Source organism: Scardinius erythrophthalmus, assembly GCF_964197995.2.
Source record: "Scardinius erythrophthalmus genome assembly, chromosome: 11".
In the NCBI taxonomy this organism is placed as follows: Eukaryota; Metazoa; Chordata; class Actinopteri; order Cypriniformes; family Leuciscidae; genus Scardinius; species Scardinius erythrophthalmus.
The window spans coordinates 33,847,258-33,853,257 of NC_138231.1; positions in this window are offsets into that span (position 1 = coordinate 33,847,258).

Consider the following 6,000-nt stretch of genomic DNA (forward strand, 5'->3'; position numbering starts at 1 on the left):
AATTAGGGATAAGATACAGTATGAGTCTTGTGTTCACTTCAGTATTTTCCTACTTCCTCTCCGATCCAACATGGTGATTGTCAAGGCTGGAAACAGGCACATGCAGAATATATAGAGAGAAAAATTATTTTGAGGTCAAAAAGTAAAAAAATTGGCCAAGACTATATTTCGTTTAGTATCTGTACTATTGTAGATACAATTGTTTGACTTATATTAGATTAAATAGTAGTTTCTTAGGCAATATGTGATGCATTTTCCCCCTGCTAATTTCAAACCACTATGCTAATACAGCTAGCTAAACATTGGCTGACATGGGTAGGGTGGTTGTAACACTTATTTAAAAAGTGTTACAACCATCCACTTACTAAGAATATAAGTAAGAATTTGCTTGATTTGAATGTTTTTAAAGAATAACTAGGACATGGACAAAAGAAAGACTGACAGAGGTGTATCTGCCAGTGTTTTATATAAAGTGGTTTGCATGAAGCAATTTAACAACTCAAAGCCAAAGAAGGTTTGGGTGAAATGCGCCCTAGGCCCAAGAAAAGCCTGCACTCCAGGGTTACCAGCATCATTCATCTGTCAGAACTGTGACTCTGATTAAGAATATACACACATAGACACACACGTACATTGACAAGTCAAACAGACATAGTCTGTTATTGAGAGATTGAGACATTGTTCTTTTATTTCAATAAATCTGTTTTTGAACAATATCATATGGTATGGCATCCATTTTTACTTATTTTGTCTAATTGACTTACCCCAGCATGTGTTACAACCTACCCCAGTAGTGGGGTAGGTTGTAACAAAGGAACACCATGTATTTGACATCAACTCACGAGGTCTGTGACATTCTTGTAGGGTTGAATTGGTTCCATTTGTAGTAAACAATGTGGGTACTTTGTATAAACGTTTGAGAACTCAAGCTAAAAAATTCAGCGAGTTATAAGGTGCTGAAGCAAAAAGTGTTACAAAAAAGACAACGCTAACAGGAAGTGGAGAAAACATTTGCGTAGCCTCATGAAGTGTGAATATTTAAATATTTACCTGCCAGTGATGTTTGTTGTGTTACATATATGAATAATGAATGCAGACTGGAGATGACTCACTTGAATTAGGACGCTGCCCATCTGTCAGCTGGCACTGCTAGGTGTGCCCAGTGTACCTGTCTATTGTCCAAATGCTACAATTTCGCTCCAGGAACAGGTGGGAAGAACTTGGAAAACAGCGGGATCTGTATCCGCTCAAAATATGGAACACACTGACACACACACACAGTCACTAATGTAATGGATTTTTTAGACAAGAGACTTTCTCTTAAAATTAAAATTAAATCTTCAATGTTTGTCATTATGATGTTTATAATCATTTTCATCATCTGTCTTGAAAGGTTCATTCTGTGCAGACATGATCATCAGGCATCATCTATGCGCGAGCTCGCCTCGCCATCTGCTGGTGACACAGAGAACTGCAGTGTCGTTTCAGAGAAACGGGAGGGTGTGCTGGAAGAAGCATTGTGGAGGGACAGTAGAGAATTGGCTGACAGAGTGGGTGTGGTGGTCAGCATTCGAAGAGCTGGAAATAAAACAGGTTATTATTGCGTGCTTTGTCTGTAAATAGTGTTCAAATTTGATAAAACCTCGAGATTGACACAAGAACCATCAGATAACGATCAGTAAAGATGATTGGCTACTTACGTCTTATACGTTTATAGCCTACGTTATACGTTTATACATTTATACGTTGTCAATTTACTATAGCCTATTCAAACTCAGACCGAAATTTTTGTTATTTACTGAAAATATGCCATGGTCACCATTTAGATTCATTGTAGCCTATATTGTTGTCTTGTTTTCCAGTACAAATATCTAAAATTCTTAAATCGAGACATTTACTATACTTGAGAAACAAGATAATATAAGATATGAAGTTTTGTTTGCTGATAAATTTATTTAAAAAAAAAAAATTAAATGAGTCAATGCTTAAACCAAGAAAGAAAATCTGGCAATGGAGTAAGAAAATAAATCTGTTTTCCTTTTGAAATAGCTGTCGCGTCCCACATTAATACAGCACTCTTTGATGTGGAAACATGGTCAGTACTAGTAAAAGCATGTCAGGAGCCATTTATAAACACGACCTCCAACTCAGTGCTGCTCCAAATGGACCTATAGCTTCACTTTCAGAAGAAAATCTTCATTAATCAGACACGCTGAAGCAAAGAGATTAAAAAAGATCTTATAGATGATTTAGAAGTGAAATGGCTAATAATGAGAAATCTAAATATAGTCTGGCCTTAATTTCTTAAGCCACATTACGTTCAACAGCATGCTTTCAGAGAATTTACCAAATGTCAAGTTGGCAAATTAGAAATTCTGGAAATTCCATTTGGCCTTTGAAGCTAATGTATGTATAATAAGTAAACAAGTAAGTAAGTGTCAGGTCAGTAAACTAAAACAGCATGCACCTCAGCATTCAGATATGGCCGCCTCGGACTCCATATCCCAGAATACACACACACAGGCTGTGTTCAAAATCGCCCCCTGTACCCTCATTCACTATTCCCTACATTACTCCACTAATATAGTTCACTTGAAGGAGTGAATGAAAACGAGTGAGTGAATACAGACTGGAAGGACTGACGCTTTTTCAGTTTGTACTTGCTGTTTAATCATTTGAAACTTAGCAAATTGGCAGCTAGCTAGTAGTAATGAAAACTTGATAACGTCCACTGTGGTTTCGGACACCACTACAAATGGCTGTCCCCTCAAATAGTGCTCTATTTAAGGGTATAGGGGGCGATTTCGGACACAGCCGGTGTCTGGCTTCCGGTGTCATTTACTTCCTGTTATTTTTAGCTGTACAAAACAACTCGTTATGCTGCTTGATATTGCAAACTGGTATTTCTTACCATATTATTTTAATGTAGTGTTTTAATTAAACACGCTGGTTTGTAACTCAAACAGTTTTACAGTTTACTGCACTTTGATATATTCTTATTTTTATTTCCCTATAGCGGCTAATAAATCGGAAGTTTCGCACATTCACACAAAACACCTTACTTCCGTGTTTAAAAATAAGGTGGATGGAGCACTGTCTGTGTGTGTGTGTGTGTGTGTGTGTGTGTGTGTGTGTGTGTGTGTGTGTGTGTGTGTGTGTGTGTATTCTGGGATATGGAGTCTGAGGTGGCCATATTTGAATGCTGAGGTGCATGCTGTGAATTAGTTCACTGACCTGACAGTAAGCTAAATAAATAAATAAAGCATATTTATTTTGCTTTGGAAGCAGATATAGTCAAGCATATGAAACTGTCATCTACTCCTCTGGATCCTATTCCACCCCGGCTTTTTAAAGATGTGTTTGCAACCATAGGCCCTGGTATACCATCTATCGTGAAAGTCCGCGTGAACCGGAAGTTGCAAACGACTTTTCTCCAGTGTTGAGACGTATTTCCCAGTGAAACGGAATATTGAACAGAGGGCAGGGTTTTACTCTAGCGCTTCTCCTCTCCATCTCTGCTCATAGCAGACTGACGGTTTGAGGGGAGTGGTTAAGCGTTTCCCAAACCAAGCCGTCAAACCTACGTCATCAGCCATTCCAGACCGGAAGTAACTTTTCAGACTTTGATTAAAGATTACAACGGCAAACCATTTTTTTCTGTGTATTAACTCGCACGGATTAAATTTTCACCACAAGACTAGTAATATGCGCTAACAAAGCAAATAGGGTCAATTTTGATTTCAGTTGGACTTGAATAGTTCATTATCAAATGGTGTTGTTCCACCCTGTCTCAAACAAGCAGTGGTTACTCCCCAAATCAAAAAGCCAGGCCTTGATTATACTGATCTGAATAATTATCGCCCAATTTCAAAATTACCATTTATATCTAAAATATTAGAGAAGGTTGTTTTACTTCAGATTACTTCAGTTTTATGTGAGAAAGATATCCTGGATAATTTCCCATCTGGATTCAGAGCTGGGCACAGTACAGAGACTGCTCTGGTAAAAGTGCTGAATGACCTGCTAATAGCAACTGATTCTGGGCTGGCAGCTGTTTTAATTACATTGGATCTCAGTGCCGCATTTGACACTGTTGATCATTCGATTCTTTTAGACCAGTTGGAGTGTGAGGTTGGCATTCGTGGAAGAGTGTTAACATGGTTTCACTCATGACATTAAGATCAACGAACCAATTACAGCTGGCGGTCCCTTATTCTAAAAAGAAGTCAAGGGGTGACTGAGCTTTTTCAGTTGTGGAACAGTCTTCCCCCTCATATCCGGCTAGCTCAAACAATAGAAATCTTTAAGTCTCAATTAAAAACGTATCTTTTCAACTTAGCTTTTAGTTAAGGGTATTGTACATTGTAGATATAACATTTAGTTTTATTTCTCTACACTGATCTCATTATACTGTTATGTGAGGGTATGTCTGAGAGTGTACAGTAGTCATGCCTTCATCTGCTAGGCTTGATACATGTATGTTTTACTGTTTTTAGGTAACTGTGAAGCACTTTGGGCAACAACGTTGCTATTAAATGTGCTATAAGTTATTATATTTCAATGTCTCAACAATCTCTAGACCTTTCCTTCACCCTGCTCACACTCAGTGACAGTGGGATCGGATGGCCTTGAGGTGCCTGCCTGTATGTTGGGAACTCGCTGTACCTGAGCAAAGGTCAACTGCGCCCTCATAAACACAAACTGCTAAAGGCCAGACATGACTGACCAATGTCACTTTGTCAAATACACCTCATGTCAGGGGGAAAAAGCAAACAGTGCCCAAAACCATTTCAAAATCTAGCAAAGTCAGACAAATTCGTCTGTAAATGTCAAACAGCTCACAAATGACTGTGTACCACATGAGAGCAAACATTTCTGTTGGTTGATTAGTTTTGATTCAGAACTGCTTTTGACCATGAAGGGGCAAGAGAAAGGTGCTTGAGGTGACATGGAAAATGCAGAGGCAGGTTTTTGAAGAACGTTGGGAATAATGGTTAGTAATCATAAAAGAGCCAGCGGAGGAGATGTCAGAGATAAAACTCTTAATGCACACTCTTACCTCTCTGTTCACCTGAGGACATGCTGCTGTCAGTCAGTAAGACAGACAGGCCTAATGGGTTCGCTCTGTCTCATTCATGCACACACACCCACACTCTCCCTGGCTCTCTTTGTCTGAGCAGACCATTGCCCATTCCAGCTGCAATAAGAATAGATTTTATTTTTTTGTGTCTTTCACAAGCCAAAAGAACTCAAGGGGCATGCGAATAAAATAGAACTGAAGCACTTTAGAAGACCAGTAGAAATGAGTAGAGGTTATTAAGAATCAAGAAATTATAATTTACTATAAAATATACCTGGTGTTTCTTCATTGTTGTCCTTACTTATCCAAATGTTTCACTAATATCCCTTTAACTAACAAAAGCCAGGTCCTTCATGACATCATCCTCCTGGAAGTGACATCATTTTGGCACAGCACAAACATCAGTAAGTAAGCAAGCAATGGATTTGATTAAGTCTGTGATGTTTTGTGGTATTAATTGGTTTGTCTCACTATAAAACATTTCATTACATCACTGATGCTAGAGAGATGGAGGCAGGTTATAGAGGTGGAAAAAGGAAGTTTCGATGATACAGTTATAATTATTCAATCATTCAAATACAGTGTCTTGACTCTTAGAGTGATGGACTTGTGAACAGTGGATGACAGTTTAAACAGATGTCAATCAATGTCTCAACACAGATTAGATTGAGATGAAAGAAGAGACTCAACCTTTTTAGGCTATAAAAGAGCAAAGAAACCTCTTATGCTCATCAAGGCTGCATTTATTTGTTTAAATCAGTAAAATGAATAGTATTATTCACATTTAAAATAGCTGTTTTCTATTTGAATATATTTTAAAATGTAATTTATTCCTGTAATGCAAAGCTGAATTTTCAGCGTCATTCCTCCAGTCTTCAGTGTCACATGATCCTTATGAAATGTGCTGATTTGCTGCTCAA